At 41.1% G+C, this 18,353-nt stretch overlaps 1 protein-coding gene across 3 annotated transcripts in view; it reads left to right on the top strand.

Annotated features, from left to right (window-relative positions):
* Positions 1-1,989: 1,989 nt before the first annotated feature.
* The window catches only part of MPP7 (MAGUK p55 scaffold protein 7), a 144,330-nt gene continuing 127,966 nt past the window's right edge, over positions 1,990-18,353 (top strand). For 2 of the 3 annotated variants that reach the window (XM_051610352.1, XM_051610354.1), the window contains exons 1-2: positions 1,990-2,089; positions 6,407-6,482. The gene's annotated coding sequence lies outside the window, so the exon portion shown is untranslated. Of the gene's footprint in view, positions 2,090-5,806; positions 5,822-6,406; positions 6,483-18,353 lie in introns of those variants that run through there. The other variant, XM_051610353.1, reaches the window with a different exon arrangement.

Here is an 18,353-nt window from a genome sequence, read left to right on the forward strand (position 1 = left end):
CACTCTTGCCAAACTCTACAACAGGAAAAGAAGGGTAATACTTGGATGGGTACAATGGCAATTCATCTTTCTGGCTGGAAGCCTTGTTTTGGAGTTTGCTTGCTTCATGTCTGTCAGCACTTTCATTCTGGGGAATTTAAGTTTCTCTTACAATAGCCTGACTTCAACTAAAAGTTTGCATATAAAGTATCAAAACCTTTTTTTTTTTCTTTTTAAAATTAGTTTTCAAAATGAGGTTAAGTCTTAAGATATGAAAAAGCACTTGGGTGGTACTCAGCATAAAAAAGAAGGAAATGGTTAGCTTGGAATTTGTTTAATCTTGTGAAATATTTATTTAAAAGGAAAGCAAGATGAGTATTTAAAATACTATCTCAAAAATAAATTATGAATCCAGAAAATGGGCTGTATTTTGAGGTGTCTAGCACCTCTAGGCATTGTATTTACTCTAATGCATTTGATAATACTTTATTCCAAAACTAACCACATATGTTCAACCAGTTTCCTTTCAGGAATGCTTCAGCTGCTGATGGATCACAAAAGGAAAGATCATGTCCCAGGTCTCTGAAGATATGGATAAGAAGGAAGTAATTGTTAATGACTTGCTGATCTGAACAATGAATGATTGACAGTATAATAAAGTCACATAATCCTGCATTGTGCCAAAACACTGTAATTTTAAATTGGACAGGAAAAAATGTCAGAGGAGGTTGAATGAGATTAGTTGCATTATGCACTACACAACTATACGTGTCTAGTAATAAAAGATCTGCCCCAAGAAATGAGAGGCAATTTTAAGAAATGAACAGTCTTCTGGAACTGTTCATGTATCTCAATGAATTTTTGTCATAATTAAATGCTTCACTTGAAATGCTACTTGAAGCACTGCAGAAAAGTCCCAGCAAGTACGTGAAAATTAAAGCTGTGCAAAACTCTGTAATGGTGTATTTCGAGATGAGCCAAGAGCTGGAGTTCACTCTGCACGGTGGCTGTCCAGGGCACTAAACGCTGGGTTTGAGGACACGCAGACAGCCCTGCTGCTGCAAACACACGCATCTATAATGCCCAGTGTATTCCTTCACTTGGAAGTACGGGAGAATCCTTAGTGTATTTCGTTACGCAAAAAATAAAGCCATCAAGAACAGATTAACTGAATGGGCAAAGTCCCCCCCTTTCACGCACAGCCAGGGCTGGGGTCTGTCCCACGAAGCCCCCGCTGCGCCTGCCCAGCCCTGCCCGCCCCTCAGCCCCACCTGCTGCCTCACCCACCGGCCGCCTCGCCCTGCCCCTCCCGACCTCACCCCCCACAAACTTCCGAAAATTATCTTCCGTGCGCGGTTTCACAGCTCTCCAAGGCAGAGGCCAAGAGCGAACGCGGGACCGCTCCGCCCGCGAGGCTCCTGCGTCCCCGGGCGCTGCGCAGCCACACGGTGTCCGGCGGCGGCGGCAGGCAGGTCAGGGAGGGCCGGGAGCGCAGGAGCCTCGCGTGGGGCAGCGCGGCGAGGCACGGCACGGCCCGGACCCGAGCGGGACACCCGCCGCGCGGCCGGGCCAGGTCCCGCAGCGGGAACCGGCAGGTCCCCTTCCCCTCAGCGCCCGTGACGGGCGCCGCGCGCATTCCCCCCGCCCCACTCCCCCACCCCGCACTGCGAGCACAGACACGGCGGCGTGAGGGCCAAGGACGCGCCGGTGCCGCAGCCGGTGCCGCCGCCACCGGAGCGGGTCCCCCCGCAGCGGGTCCCCCCGCAGCGGGTCCCGCCGCCGCCCGCGCCCCCCGAGCCCCCTGCGCCGGGCGTCACGCGACCCCCGCGGGGCGGGCCGCCGCCTTCCCGCGCAGCCAATCGGCGCCCCGCGCTGCGCGGCCCTGCCCGCCCCGGCCAATGGGGCGCGAGCTGCCCCCGGCCGGTGGCGGCGCGCGGGGGCGGGGCCTGCCGCGCGGCCGTTGGGCTCCGCGCGCCGGGGAGCCCCGCCCGGGGGGAGGGCCCGGCGCTCGCGGCCGGCCCCGCGCGGCGATGGGGCGCCGGGGCGCGCGGCGCGGCGGGTAGAGCGAGGCTGGGGCGCGCCCGGCGCCGCGCGGGAGGCCCGGCCGCAGGTGGGAGCGCGGCCCCGCGGGCGCCCGCGCGGGACGGGGCGGGGCCTGGGGGCCCGGAGCTGCCGGGGGCGTCTCGCCTTTCCCCCCGGGCCGGGGCCGGGGCCGGGGCCGGGGCGGGCGCCGCCGGAGCGCGGGGCTGCGAGGGGCGCGGTGTGGTCGCGTTGTGCCGGCGGGACCCCGGGGGAGAGCGGTGCGGGTCGGCTGGGCGGTGTTGCAGGTGCCGGACGGAGGGGGCTCGGCTCCTGGGGGGCGTGAGGGAGGGTCCGGACCCCTGCGCGGGGTCCAAGATGGCCCCCAGCCCCCCAGCCTCCGCCCCGGGGACCCCCCGGGCGTGCGCGGGGCTGTGCCCGCCGGGCTGTGCCCGCCGCCCGCGCCGGGTCTCCCGCGGGCTGCGGCGGCTGCCCCGGCTGCCGCGGGGGGAGGTCTCGGGCGGCGGCGGGCAGGCCCGGAGCGGGGACCTCCCGCCCGCACCGCGGTGAAACGCAGCCGGCGGGTGAGAGAGAGGGCGGGGGGAGCGGTGAATTTAATCCCGGCGAGTGCTTCGGCCGTGCCGCGCTTTTAAAACCTGCCGGGCTGTCGGGAGGGGTTAAGGCACGTTTAATACCAGTAATGGATGTGTCTAAAGCATTAGGTGACATCAGACTGCGCAGGAGACCCAAAAGCTTCAATTTATAGGTTATCGGTATCACGGAGTGTTTTTATTAATTGGCTGAGAATAATTTAATTCACCTGTGAAACCGGCTCCTTGCTGATTTTGTTAATGCCTGCGTTTAATCCCTGCTGAGCAGTAAATAGCATTACTAATTTGGCTGTTGCATGTGGAGAACGTAAATGATGATACTTGATCTGAGAGCTCGGAAGGGCAGTAGTCGCCTTTGCGTGCTACTGTTGTGCTTTCATCTCTGAATTTTTAGCTTCATTTTGTTTACTCTGTACTTAAAACAAGCCACCTTTCTACACTTCAAGAGCTTTTTCTTTGATTTGATTCTTTTTAAACGGCTGACCACATCTTTGCCTTTCCTTCCCTCTAAACGAACTTTAGAATAACTTCTGTTATTCTGAATAACAGATTCTGTTATACCGCTGTTAGGATTAAGCTTTTTTTTATATTCAGAATGTGATTTTGTGCAGCTTCCATAAGATGTCTTAAAGCAACAATTAACTTAGGTTTTGAGATTTGATCTTGTAGAACTGGGCAATTAATGAGACTCACCAGTTGCAACTGTACCTGTTTACTCACCAGAATGAAAAGGAGTAAAGCAGTAAGCTAAATGGTGAAAAGCTGATTTTAATTATTTCAGTCTCAAAATAACTTTGGACTTTAATGTGAACATTTTTCTATTTACATGTGTACTCTTAGAAGAAGGAGGAAGTCCTATAGTGGTGAATTGCTGTCAACTGGCAGAGTACCTCAGGGAAGGGTTGCTGTATGTTCTTTCTTGTTCTCCTCTTCAGGCATCCACTTGCAGACCATATTAGAGACAGGATACTGTGTTAGGTGGACCTTGAACTGAGCTAGTATGGTGGTTTTGTGTTTGTAATAAAATATTTTCTATGTAGGAGCATGCCATTTGGAATTTAAAATTTAAATTAGGCAGGTGTCCAGAGCTGTAAGATTTTAAAAATACAGTTTAAAAGTCAGTACCAAGTGTGGAGAAGGCAAGCTAATGAGCTTGCTTGCATTTTTGTTAACATTTATAGGACATCCCAGCTCCCGATAGGAGATGGTCACAAGTTGCTTTCTAAGTGGCAACTTCCAGTCCTTTCCTGAGTGCCTTGTGGGAGTACTGTGCTTCCCACGAAGATGTTATTGTTGGTATCTTCTGCAACTCCCAGCTGTTCTAGTGATGTTGCAATGTCACCTTTCACTGAAACTCCAACCTTACTTCTTGTTTTCTGCACTGAACCTTTCCTTTTTTTGTGGCAAGAACCTGGGCACCTATGAGCCTTTAATTTGTCTCTAGCATATGAAAGGGAGCAGAAGGGATCTATAAAAAGTAGTTCAGTAGCAGCTTCCCTCCAAACTGGTTCTTCTGCGTTAAGGTTTACTGTAGAACTTGCTATGATAATAAGTAAAAGCAGGAGAAAAATCCAGTCTTGCTGCTAGCAAGGTGTCTGTTAGATGCCTTCTAGAGTATCTTTTGGCAAGTTGTGGCAGTGAATTAAGCAAGTTTCACTGTCTAGAACTACTTGAATTATGTGTAGGAATCATGAAAGCTTTCTACGTAGTAGTGCTAATGCAGCTGAATTCCAGCCTGTGGTGCACATACTCTTCCTGACCCCATCTCATGAAAAGTTTTCATCCTGGTTGTCACTGTTTCTAGTTCATTAAGGAACAGATGTCTCTCTACTTCTTTAATACAGGACAAGGCCCTGTACTAGTTAAGTACATTACTTAATAGTTCAAATAACTGATTACTCATTACTTCAGGTAACTTTTACAGCAGTATCCTTAACATCCTTTGGCAGTTCAGCCCACTAGCTCTATCCTTTGTCACACTGGCTGTATGGCAGGTCTGAGAACAACTTTGACTCCAAATTAGTGTGTTTTGCTGAGCCATTTTTAGCATTACTGTGAGGTATTCAGCAACGTTGTTTGATAAGTGAGTTACCAACGACAGCAATAAATTATAGAGAAACATTGATGTGCTTTTTATTTCAGTTAGCAGTCTTGCATTTAGGGGAAAACCAGCAGAAAGCAAAAATAGTGCATGTCTGAATATGCACAAAACTTTACTTCGGTGTTCAGATTGGATATTGGGAAAAATTTCTTCTCAGAAATAGTGGTGATGCATTGGAACAGGCTGCCCAGGGGGGTGGTGGAGGCACTGTCCCTAGAGACGTTAAAAAAATAGGTGGACATGGTGTTTCAGGAGATGGTTATTGGTTGGGGGTTTTAGGGCGGATGGTTGGTCTTGTTCATCTTGAAGGTCTTTTCCAACCTCGATGATTCTGTGATTCTATGCGTAACTGCCAAAGAACACAACTTGAATTTTCCCCCCACTTTGGAAGGCTAACAAATTCCATGTGTTCTTAAGCAGTAGCATAAAAAAAGGGTTTCAGTATATTTGTGATCTTGGGATCACATCTTGTTGCTACGGCTAACATCTTGCGTTTTGTTACTTTTCCATTCAGCTGTGAAGGCTAATGTGATCCCACTGTTACCATTCTTATTTTACTTATATGAAATAACAGATCAAGTTAAAATCCATCCTAGACACTACCCCCTTAAAGTCTGTAATATTCTAATAAAATATTTTATTAGAAGAAAAAAAAAATCAACCTTGGCAGTTGTTTGCTAGATTTAAAGAAAAAAAATTTAAGCTTTCTTAGTTATTGAGCCATATGCAGTATAGTCAGTGATGTAATAGGCCTGCAACCAAAAACTAAAGTTTACATCCTCAGTGACATCAGTATTCAATCACTGAACCAATCTATAAACTATAACTATCAACTCTGCTACAGCACTTTGAAATTGGAGGTGTGAACATTGAAGTTTGCAGTATGCAAAAATGATGGTGACATGAACACAGAAAGAATAGGCTTGTCTTGACATTTTCAACCCTGTTTTGACTGTTAGGTACTTGCCATGCATATAACAGGGTTTCTGTGGTTCTGTTCCCCACGTGCGTTCTGTGGTCTGCTGCTCCATTTCTGCTCCTGCCGTTTATTGCCAAGAGGACACATCAGGTGTTTTCAGTTGGAGGAGGAGCAGGCAGTGTATAATACCAGGTGGAGTATTGAAAAAGACATTTGCTGAATGCCAGTGTGTGCAGCTAGTAATGTTTTTGAGGTTATTGCTGACTTTCCAAAGCAGAGTGATTAGTTACCATGAAGCAAAGAAATGAGCATCTTTAAGTACTTCTAACTTCACGCTTGTAACAAAGTGTTTTCAGTATGGACCCGTTAAGTGCAACTGGAGAAGGCTTACACCTGAAGTTTTGTACCTGTTGTTCACATAAAAAATATGATTATATGTCTGTGAAATCTTATGGATATTTATATATTAGATAAAGCTTACCTGTAACTATTTTGAAATCTTTATTTTGCTTTATTACAGCTGTAAGACCAGTTTATCTAGTACAGGCATGGAGGCAGAACAAACTGGCAACTGGAAGTCCTCTCTCCCCCAGCTTAAATAAGTCTTTTCTGATATTACTTATTTCTCTAGGGCTTTGTAGAGAAACAGCTATTGGAAGGTTAACTACTTCAAACTTACTGCTAACATGTAGAATAAAAACATGAAAATACATAGTATTTCCAACACTAACTAGAACCAATGTCATATTACTATTAGCCTTTTCCTTTTTCCTTCAGGCTCCATACATTCTCGGCTCCATGGTCCTGAAAACACTTGTATTAAGTCCCTGTTGAAGTAAAGACGGTCATCCAGGTAGGATTACCATGATTATTCTTTTGCCCATTGTTTTCTGATACTGGAATAGACTTTTGTATGTTTTTTGTGGTCCCGAACAATGTGTGGATTAGTGTGAGAGACCAAGAATAGTTCTATATCACACTTAGTATTAATTAAGCTGTGAAACACCATTGTACCAATATGTGGTTTAAGTATTCTTAATTGTGTTGCTTTATGGTCTAATAGAGACAGTCTGATTTTTGAGCCAAGAATGATTAAATTTTCTTATTATATATGATTGTATAAGTTTTGAAAAAACAGGAAAGTGTATTGCTAATACAGCCAACAGTTATTGATGACTGAGTACAAAACATATTACACCATAAATAGTATAACAAGTTTAAGAATAGAGTAAAACTGCTTCAAAGCTACTGTTTGTGTCTCAGAATTAGGAAACATCCGTTTATATAAAGAGCATAGAAAATCTTTATTGTGTTAATCACGTAGGCTGAGCTTGGCTTTAGCAAGTGAAGCTGTTGCAAAAGGAACAGTGTAGTTTCAAATGTGAAATGAAGAGCTGCTGTTTCACAGACAATATGCCATCAGTGCTATCTAAAGAAATGGACATGACATTGCTGATTATAAATAAATGAGAGTGGGGTATAATTATTTCACACATGTGGCTAAATCAAAAGCTTCAACTGGCGAATGGAGAGGGGTTTTTTGTGTTTTTAGAAAACACCTTGCAAGTTCAGCTGATAGAAAGCCTTGCTTTTTTATCATAGTTCAGAAGAGTTGCAAAAAAAGAAGGCATCTAAAGAAACAGTCTTAAATTTCTTCTCAGAGATTTGACAGATAGAGTAATGAAGGTTTTCAATGGCTGAACAGATACTGTGTTAGAGATTTTCAATGAATAGCTGCTCATGAGCAGTTAATTATCTCATTGTAATCTGGGTCATTTGGGAAGCTGCAAACACAGTTAAGTTTTGTGTTAGGGTTGTACTGTAAATGCAGTGTGTGTGGAAGTGGGAATGTTGAAGCTGCATCATCTTGAGACTAGCGGCACTGGAGAAGTGAGTAAAACCAATTTATGAATTATCAGCTTGGTCCCTTGTTGAGGTGAATAGAGGCTAAAGTCTAATGAGGGTATGAAATCTCTACTCCGTAGGTTGTATCTACAAGTCATTGTTCCTCCTCTAACACTCCGTCCCGCCAGCCCAAGGCAGTCACTGGCAGGACAAACAGCAGCCCTTTGTTAGCTGCCTTGCCTGCTGCACATGCTATTCCAGCTTTGCTGGTGCTCTCTTGCCATCTGTAGATCCTAGAGATCCTGAAGAGAGTCTTTTGCTCATCTCCATGGTTAACTGCTTCACTAAGTCTGTTACCTCCAGTACATATATAGCTAACCTGTAAGTTCAGTCCTGCCAAGTTCTAGCATTCAGTTTCCTATGGGGGAAAGGATATCACCAAGATGTGTAGGTTTTCTATTCAAAGATTGATTGCTTCTCTGAAGATCCAAATATGTTATTTTAATAACATCAAAATTACGTGTGCTAGAAAGATTGTATTGGTATTAAGAAGGCACTACAAGTACTATAGCCCAGAAAGTCTTAAACTGCCCCGATTGAACTGCAGTGCAGTGCATGGTTCCTTGCTTTGAAAGCTTGTTGACTGTTCGAAATATGATACAGACAGTGACTTGGACTGCCTTCCAGCTGCCAGGACCAGTCTGAGCAAGGGTTTCAAAATGGCAAACAAATCTCAGGGGATAAAACTGTGAATGGCATGCTTTGAGGTGAGTGCTGGGTGATGCCTTTAGTCCCTCATCTGACTGCTGTGATGGTCATGTGCCTGGGCCCTGAGATCTGGAACCTGGAGGGCAAGACACCCCGGGTGCTTCTCAGGAAGGATTCTTGAAAGAAATCTTGATGGTTAAAATGGAGAGCAAAAATAATGTGCAGCAGTGGAGCACTGAGGCAAGATAGAAGTCAGGAATTCAGCACACATATATTTGGAAGGAGTGTAGAAAACACAGATGTCCTTTGTTCCAAACCATGGCTATGGCTAGCAAATGTGGACTGTTGAATACTGTTGTAGTTTTCCTCTGTTAGTTTCTGCTGGAAGATAACTACTTGTAGTGGAAGGTGGGCATGCTAGTACACAGACCAAAGGAAAAATTTTGACTGGAATTAGCAGATTTCAGGACTACAACAGTAGAGGCAAGTATCTTCCTGGGCAGTTAGATCTGGAAAGTTCTGCTGTGAGTGTCCCAAAGGGAAAGATTAGCAAGGCAGTTTTTGGAGGAAAGGGGAGTCAAAGGAACAGAATGACAATTAGAAAAGTGGAAACTTTGTGCTAGCTGTAAATGGCTTTTGTTTCCTAAAAGCTACAAAAACTGTTTTCTAATATGTACTGTATTCAAATTTAATTATTTTAACTCCTGATTTAATGATGAATATGCATTTATTACTTAATAGAGATAATAAAGATTCTTTCTCAGTAGGGCTTTTTACTGAACTTGTTCAGGGTGGTAAATGAAGACTGTTAAACATCTTCATTTCCAAAGGAAAAAAAATGGTTGGCGTGGGTACAGAAGGGCGTTAGAAACCAGTACAGAAATTTGACTAAAAGGAAGAATCTGTAGCTGATGTGGCTGTGGAGGAAGAGTTCAAGTATTTTAGGTACAGAAGGATGTTGTAGCGAAGTTGTAAAACCTTTTTTTTTTTTCCTTCTAGATATCTAATTGTAAAGTAATGCACAGACATTAGTATGACAAATATTTTAAGTTTGGAAAGAAACAGACCCTCACATTCCACACATCACAGGAATCTTAGGTGATACCTGTTAGGAAAAGTTTGCAAACTCAAAAACCTTTTCTCACAGTAGGACCTGGCTGATCTGCTAATTAATAAGTCATAGAATACCAAGGAAACTTCAGAAGCCTTGCAAAATGCTACTTTTCATATTTTGAGAAGAGATGGTAGAGGGTGATCCAAATCATTACTGGTTGGTTATCATCATCTTACCTGAAAAAAAGTACAAAGAAACATAGTAACCAGCATCTGTAATAGGAAGACAGGTAGCCTTGTCCTAGTAACTCTTTACCAGTGGTTCACTTATAGCTCAACAAACCAAAGGTGATACTAGTTGTGTGGTGGTTTTTTGTTTGTTTGTTTGGTTTTGTTCAGAATTAAAACATCCTCTAGGAAGATGGGTTTTAGTTAAATACTCTTTTTACTGCTCTATGAATAGTGGCATACAGCAGCTCTAACACCACATTTAATTCTGTAACTTTATTATGTAGGTGAACAAGTGTAATTGATAATGACAGTTGAGTAAATGCACTTCATTAATGTTGAATTTACATTTTACTCCTCTTTCAGCTTTATCACAGTATTTAATTACTTCCAGCTAGTGGTTTTGGCTTCCTGTGGGTTATAGCAAATAACCTTGAAAGAAAACATGAGGCATTCTAGTTGCTTTATCCAAGGACTGAACTCACCATTTTAAATGCTGCTAGCTTACATCAGGGGATTAAATGTCCTACCTTATTAAATCACATATTCTGTCTTCTCTAGTACTTTCATCTAGCTTGCATAGAGCATTAATATTTAAAATGTATGTATCAGTTTAATAGACATAAGCATTACTTATCAAAACACTGCTGCTTATTAAAATAAACCTGTTGTCATCACAGGTAAAAGTCTCTGGAATGACATGTGATGTCAGCAGGTGCATTGTACATTTTCACAAGCTGGTCAGTTGAAATGGTGGTGGTACTTCAGGAAGAAAGAACACCTTCATTACATGAATGGAGTATCTCTAGATTCCTGAAAAGAAAACATGACATGCACATTAATAGTCTAACAGACTGCAGAAACAGGAAAGTATTCATTTAAGTAATTGGACCTTCTGTGGCTGTTTACAGTATTTATATTAATAGTTTCCAGTGTGTCAGAGCAGCTACATGTGTTGAGATTTCTTATATTTGCCCACATTGTAAAGATCTAAATAAATTGAGTTATCCGCAGTTGTCCAAAAGCAAATCTTGTCTTGTATTGTGGTACTTATGGCTAGGCTAAATATTTGTTTACCTGCTAGTTGGCAGCTTGTAAGGCAGCACTGGGATAAAAATAAGAGTGTGTCCTTCTTCCAGTGTCTGCACAGAACAGAATTGGAGCTGTGCCTGTCTGCCTGCAGGACTCCAGCACACTTGTGTTGCTCCGGGCTCCCAGTCTATAAGGGCCATGTCCTCACTACAGAGGCCAAATGTCTTCATCCCTTCGCTTGCAGTGGGCTGATTCTCATTCACTGGCTGGTCAGATTCAAATTTGCATTCTCTTTAGGTAAGCCTTTGAGAGGAGACTAAGCAAAGAGGAAAGGTTTCCTGTTGTGCCCTGCAGTCAGTGCTGGCCGTATGGCCTGTATGCTTGCCATCATACATGAATTAAAGCATAAGGTTACCCTCTTCCTCTTTCAGGAAGGGTTTGGTTTTGATTCTGCCTTAACAAATGTTAACTAACATCTTGCTGCCTTTGCTGCCTTTGATCTTCTCTTGGATAGTGGAAATTGAGTCCTCTTCCTCTCTATCTCTTTTGCTGCCCTTAGAAAGAAACAGATTTCTCTGTAGTTCTTGGAGCACAGCTTAAAGACCTGACTAGTAGTATATTTTCTGAATTAGTAATTACATGACCTTTTCTTCTCCAAAACTCATTCTTGAGTAGTGTGCTGAAATGTTGCCTCCCCACTTGAATGCTTGACTAGAGAGATTAATTTAGATGCAGGCATTTGTGACAGGCACACATAGCCTGCTTCCCCAGTGGAGAAGAATGTACTGCAGTCTGACTGAAAGCTTCGTGTCTGGTTACCTGGTGCCAAATGTTATGTTTTTTACTATGTTCTGTTATCTTTGGTCCATATAGACTGTAATGGGAAAGGAATTAAAAACCCAATGTTGACATTGTTGCAGAGCCACATACAAGTTTAGAAGTTAAAAACATGGGACGCTACATATTTCCTCTTATTTGTAATTAGTTCTTTTTTTTATTTTCTGGAGGTTGTATGTGTTTTTTTGCATAAACTTTCTCATATGCACATTTACTATACATAAAAATGATTTCATAGTGTTTGCACTCCACAATAGCTCTCTGCATGAAGACTGGATGTGTGTTACTAGGAGTAACATTTGAGCTGGACTTTCAGATAATTGTCGCAGCAAACCTGTCTTGCTACTGAGTCTTCCCTACCTCCTTTGACAGTGAAACCTTACTTACTCCAAGGAAAAAAACCAAAAAGAATGATAAGGTGAACAAAGGCAAACGTCAGGTGCTCACCCTTCTTTTAGAAGAATCAGCATTTTTCAGGAAAAATTCTTCCTGAAGTTCTGTTGGAAGGGAGTAGAGTAATAGTACTGTACTCCTGGGAAGTGTAAAACTAAAGGAAAACCTCATCTAATCTACTGGATCCTACAGGAATCTGGTAGCTAAAAGATGGATGGTAAAAACTTGAAATAAAAGCCTCTTTTCTAAGGAGTCAAATGACATAAACAACTACACTTGAGATCCAGAATTTGTGTACACAAATCACCCCAGTCATATTTCCAAGATAGTATTTCAAAAAATAGTTTCAAAATAGTATACTTGACAAGTCCTGTTCTTCTTACTGGGGACACAAGAGTCCTTTGCTGTAATTGCAGTAGCATAGCAAAATCATTCATAATGCTTGGAAAGTGGCCAGGGCTGAGCGTAGGAGATATCAGGGAGTTCTGTAAATGGTCTGTGGGTGCAGCTTGGAAGAAGCAGAAGACAGAAAGTGAGTGCATTTGGAGTTAGGTGCAATTCTTAAAGCCTGCATGCTTTCTGACTGCTCTGAGATAGTTTTGTATAGGCAGGTTTTCCTTTTGCATGCTTTGCAGAGCTTACAGTATTTCTGAGGAGTTCAGTTTGTTTCTTTAATGCTTATCTTGAGGTAAAGACCTTTTTGTGATATGAAATATTCTAACTTTATTCCAGTTTAAGGTAAGTTTGTACAAAAGTGCATTACACTTCAAGGAATTTGTGTTTGCTATTTGTAATATTTAGACAAATGAAAACCGATTCAAGTAGATTTCATCCTACAGTTTATCTACTTTTGTGTCAGACTGCTGAATGTCAAATTTAAATGTCAGAATGTGTTTATATTGTATTGTTGTAGTTCTGTACTTCATTCCTATAGCAAAATAAAGAACAAATCAAAACAGGTTGTAAACAGTTAAAATAACTGTTTTTTCTTATTAGTGTCCAATAAATCCCTCTTGGTACATGACAGGGAGAAATGCAGCTAAAGTTGAGATGAGTAATTCCACTTGCTCCTACTAGAGAGATCAGCTGGTGGATTACAAGGAGGTTGTAACAAAGGCCAAGGAGCAGAAATCTGTTTATTACTTCCAGACAAAAAATTATCAAAAACTGCAACAAGGATTTGCAAGTGGTCATTTGAGCTTTGCATCTGTTTCTAAGGACCAACTTGCAGAGATTAGTAGGGTAGGTCAAGTAAAATATGTCCTCTTCTGTTTAGCAGAGCCAGCGGGAAGTCCTTCGTGGTATCTTCTTTCAGCATACTTTTTTTAAACTTGTCTGAATTATACAGTCGTATGTCTGGAATATGCTATAAATCAAATCTGCAGGCTGTCACAGTGAATGGAAGTGTATGCTATTTTTGATGACAAGTTTTAAAAAGCATTGGTATTCTAGTGTAAGTGGTAGGAAGATGTGGTGTCATATAAATGAACTAAAAACGGATTGTAATGCTGTCTTGCAGATACCATGCTCTGCTTTTCTAAGAGACTAAAGCTAAGAAAACAGTTTGAGATTAATTTACATAAAATTTACTGCTCAGACACAAGTTTTCTTGTTCTGCAAATCTCTTAGGTATTTAACTGCAGTGCTTTTGCAAGAATAGGGAGAGGGGAAATCAACTGAAAAAAGGAAATTACCTTTGAATTATAAATTTAGAATTGTGTGCTAATTAAGGAAAAACTAAATATTGTAGGTCTGCTGGTGAGGATGTAATAGCTGTTATACTTTCTTCAGAAGTAAGTAACGGTGTACAGAAAAAAGAATAACAAACAGCTGTAAAGCAGCGCTTGTTTTGGTGTAGCAGTCTAGCTGTTGACAAAGATTGATATAAAAACTTTTGTCTCTGACAGTATGTGTCTGGACCACTTGTTTGCTATCAGGCAAAGAACCTGTTCTCAAAATATGTTTTAAGTACTTAGTTGTATTACTGTATTTTGGCTAATAGAACTTAGCCAGGTATTGTGTAGAAAAAAAATATTCCCTATAGCTTGCTATATCCTTGAGTGTCCTGAGCTTGTGTGTTATGAAAAGTAGTGAATGATCGTGTTTGGTTTGCCTTTGAGCACTCAGAGTTGTACATCGTACTTTCACCTCTTCTGTGATTCAACCAGCATTTCAGTATGAGCCTTTAGAAGGGAAACAACAGGATGGATGCATGATGTGATCAGGGACTTTGTGAATAAGCAGATGGAGTCTACTGGCCAAAAATACATTGCAGCTTGTCTTGTCTTCAATTTAAGATACATTACAATAATAAAACAAAGATCCCCCTAACCAGGCCTGTATCTGGTAGGGTAAAAGCGTGTCCTAGCCTGAAAGAATTGGAGATACTATTCTTTATCAGACCAATTTGTATACTTAATTACATGCATCTTGACATAAAGGTATAGCAAGTTGAAATGCTGGGATGCCTGAAAGACTATCTGCTCTTTCACACTATAAAGCTTAATCTAATAGACTAGGTTATTTCTGTGGACTAATTGTGTCTGACCAATTGTCTTAGACCATTGTGATTGCTGCAGTATGTCTTGTTAATGATATGTGTACAAAAATGGCAATTTGAACCTTTCTGTATCAAAGCAGTTGACAGCCAGTTTTTAATCATACTGCCTGAGCTGAGGTAGTAATGACTGTAGCAAATAAGAAGCTTGTTGAGCATGTTAGATGGAATATTGTTTCAGATGAGATGATCTGCTTCATGCATTCACAGTAGTAGGGGTGCAGATGACAGAATTGCCTAGTTGCACGGAGACCAAATAAGCTGTGGTCTTTCTGATTTGGGAGTGAGTACTGCATGAGAGGTGTGCTTTCTGCAGTTCTTGTTTGCAAAGGGAGAACATTTTTAGCATGAAATTACAAGAAGTGAGGTTACAGGTCTAAAACATTTTGTGAAAAGATACTCAGAAGTTTATTCTTGACAAAAGTTTGTCCTGCTAGCATAATACCTGTTTTTTTCTTTCTGTGATATAGTTGTTCTTAGGTATTGCCTGACAGATGATTATATCTTAGAGTTGTATCAGAATTATGTTATTTGCTTGAAAGTCATTGTTGTCTTAGGAGTCTGGGACAGGAAAGAACCTCCCTATTCCTCAAGCTAGTTTTCATGCTCTTGTAGGCTTTATGTCATACAGTCATGGACATATGGAGTATTGTCTTAAAAGCAGCTGGGCCTTTTCCCCTCACTACTTCAGTTAGAAGCCAGTTCCAGGGCTAATTACCTTGTACATGAGGAAGCCACTTGTAATGTTCAACATAAATTTATTAATTGTCAGTTGGTAATAACCAGTTCTTGTGCCAAGATTGTCCTCTTATTTAAAATTAGACTTTTTTCTTACTATTTTATAATTACCTCAGTGTGTGTATGCACAGCCATTGCTTTTCCAGTCAGCTTTATTTTTGCTAGGCTAAGGCCCAGTTCTTGCCGTCTCCCTTCAGTTCTGTTTTTGAAATGAGGACCAAAATGAAGGTATGGGTATTCAGGCTTTTCAGCTTTCACATAGCAGGTTTTTCCAGTTCCCTGAGATGGGTGTGTCTTGTTCTTTGTACTATTGCTGATAAAAGAAGTGAATAGTAGCTTCCTTATTATTGCAGTGAACTAACAGAAACGTGAAGGTAGAAAATTTCATATTTTAAATTCTGAACATTGTCTTAGAGTGGCAGGGCTGTTCAAACAGTAGGAACTCAAATCTATGTCCTCCAATTTAGGAATGCAGACAATCTAGGAAAGTGGTGTTAAAAGATGGGCAGATGTTTGATTGCTTCAGGTGTGTGGGTTCCACTTGGTGTGTGTGGATTTTTTTTTTTTCCTGAGGCTGTTAAATGTTCAGATCAGTATTCTGTGGCTGATCTGTGCAGACAAATTCTTTGTGTGCTTTTAATGAGTTACTGCAAAAATCTGATTAAAGTCGGACCTATTACACAGCAATAAAAAACTGGAATGAATATCCAGTATTTTTCTAATATTTATAGATACTTACTACTTGTAAGACTCTTGATAAATCAAAGTACTCTTCAAAGATGAATATTTTTAAGATATTAATGAAAGATGTAAAAGGTAGATATATTTTGTGGAATTTAACTACCAAAATAATAAACATGTTTGAAGAAGCTTCAGTAGGAAGACATGAGCTTCTTTCTTCCCATTCAAAATCCTAAAGCCTGGTGTGTTAGAAAAAATAAAACAACCACTTGACACTGTTTGAAATGCATTGGAAGGTTTTAAATTCCAGGTTTAAACTGAACTTAAGCCTTCTCATGTTCAGCACTGCAGGTCATAAAGATTAGACTCCTGGCTAAGAAAGTAAGGAGGCAGGCACCTAAGGAACGCATGCTAATGAGATTCTGATTTCCTGGTTAGAACTTGGAATCCATAGTGTGGAGTACTGGTGCAATGAAGTTGATTGGTAGGAAACCAGGGTATACCTTAGACATTCATATAATGATTATATTAATCAGAAAATAAATTCCATACCACTTTCAGCAGTTTTCTCTTATGAAGGTGCTTTTGATACCTATCTTTTATGTAGCAAAGTAGCAGTTAATTAGCTTATTTGACCAGGAAGTAGGAGGCTTTGGTTCTAGGTCCTTTCCAACCTGAGCGAGGCTCAAGTCCACATCTTTCTCTTCGTACAAGAGCATCATAACCCAGTCATTCATGCATAGTTAAATGACCTAATTAGCAGACTGCAGATTCAAACTTCTTGTGTACTGTTTTACATGCATCAGCTTGTATTTCTGGCTGCATTATGGTCAACTTCATCAGAAAGGATGAGGCAGTCTTGTGAAAAGCACCCCGCAGACTGATGAGTTATGTATTTTCTTGGAACATAGATTCCATGCTCTCTTTTCCAGGAAAGGAAATTCTGCTACTCATATGTATATTTTTTTTTTTCTAAGACAGATACTGTGATTTTGGATCTTGATGCAGGAGAACAAAAGGGAATTTCTAGCTGTTTTGATTTAAAATAAATAAAATGTTTTCTGTATGTCCAGGCTATACTGGGAGACACAACTGTTAATCTATTTACAAAGTGAAATAATTTTTTTGTTTGTTTATAAGTGGTGGCATAACACTTGTACAAAAATTTCCTTCTCTCTTTCAATAAAGAAGGAAAAATGACAGAAGATGGGAGATCCTAGAAGGAGAAAACCTAGTTGGGAAACTTACTGGGTGTTAAACTTCCAAAAGCATTGAAAAATAAACTTCCTGTGTGTGTTTCCATGTTGCATGCTCCCTGTGTGATAACCCTCAGAAGTTGTTCTTCCAGATGGGCAAAGTTGTAAAAGAATGAAATTTAGCCAACTTTGGCTCTTAATGAGTTATTTACCTTGAAAGTGAAAAAAATTGTGAAAAACTTTCCTCAATGAATTGGCAGTGTCTGCCTTCATGTGTGAATGACTTCTTTGGATATGCAGTTCCTGGGTGCTATAAAGTAGAAATAATGAAAAATGTCTTGAACACTGATACGATTAGACGATTTTGGGGTTGGCTTTGAAATGGATGGAAAATATGGGCAGAGGGCCACTGTGAGGTAGGGTTTTGAGCCCTGCATTGTCTGGAATATGAAGTAAGTGCAGACCATACATCTGATCTTCAAGGCATCTTACCTTAAAGTGGTTTAGTTTTCATAGTTGGCACAGTTCACTGCAAGGAGCATATGTGCAGTGTCTTGAATACCTCAACATGTTAACTTCTGCCAAATTTCACTCATGTTTCCAAATGTAATATTATGCTTGTGTCCTGTCCTGTCTTTGGCACTGAATTCAAACAGCACCTGTTAATGTTAAGAATAAATGAAGTTAATATAATGTTGAGGATAAAAAGGTTTTGGTGAAAGAAAATTGGATTTGAGATTTAGATTTTTCTGCCTAATTAAATGTTTCAAATGGAGGTGTTCTACTGTTTTATTTAGAAGTCAGAAACAGTATTCTAATTTTAGCACATGCCTTTTTTACTAAAATCTTATTCCATGAGCTGATATTTACTGATACTCAGTTCAAATGTTTTTAAGTGATAACCTGAAACACACTAGAACATCACTGTTTTGCTGGGAGATAAGTGTTTTTCTGGAAGCTTGCAATTCCTCTGCATGTTGACTGATTTTCTGTTTAAATCAGCTTTAACAGAGTTGTGTAGCATATTGGTATTCCTATTCAATTTGATAGTTGAAGAATAGCAGCTGTAAGTATGAACATTAGGCCAAGGCTTGCCTTTTGTAGTCAGCAATCATTTGTTCTGGTACTCTGCAGTAGAAAGGCAAACCAAAGATTTCTTGCTGCTACTACCAATGAACGTTACTGAGTTTACTGAGTTCAGTGCTACGTTTGTGCGGTGTAGAAACTATTAAAAGCAGTGAACATCTGTGATTGTTACTGCTATGGGCAATGTAGGGTAATGTCACAGATGCATAATTGTTTTTCTAACACCATAACTGTATTTTCAGAATATTGTTTCAAAAGAATATGTTTTCTTTAAGATTGAAGAATATCTGGGAAAAAAAACCCCAACTGTTCTGGACTCTCTAACAGAATTTCTCTCTAGAGTGGTAGATAAAGGACCATGAAGATATGT

The sequence above is a fragment of the Apus apus genome, chromosome 2, assembly GCF_020740795.1.
Source record: "Apus apus isolate bApuApu2 chromosome 2, bApuApu2.pri.cur, whole genome shotgun sequence".
Taxonomy (NCBI): Eukaryota; Metazoa; Chordata; class Aves; order Apodiformes; family Apodidae; genus Apus; species Apus apus.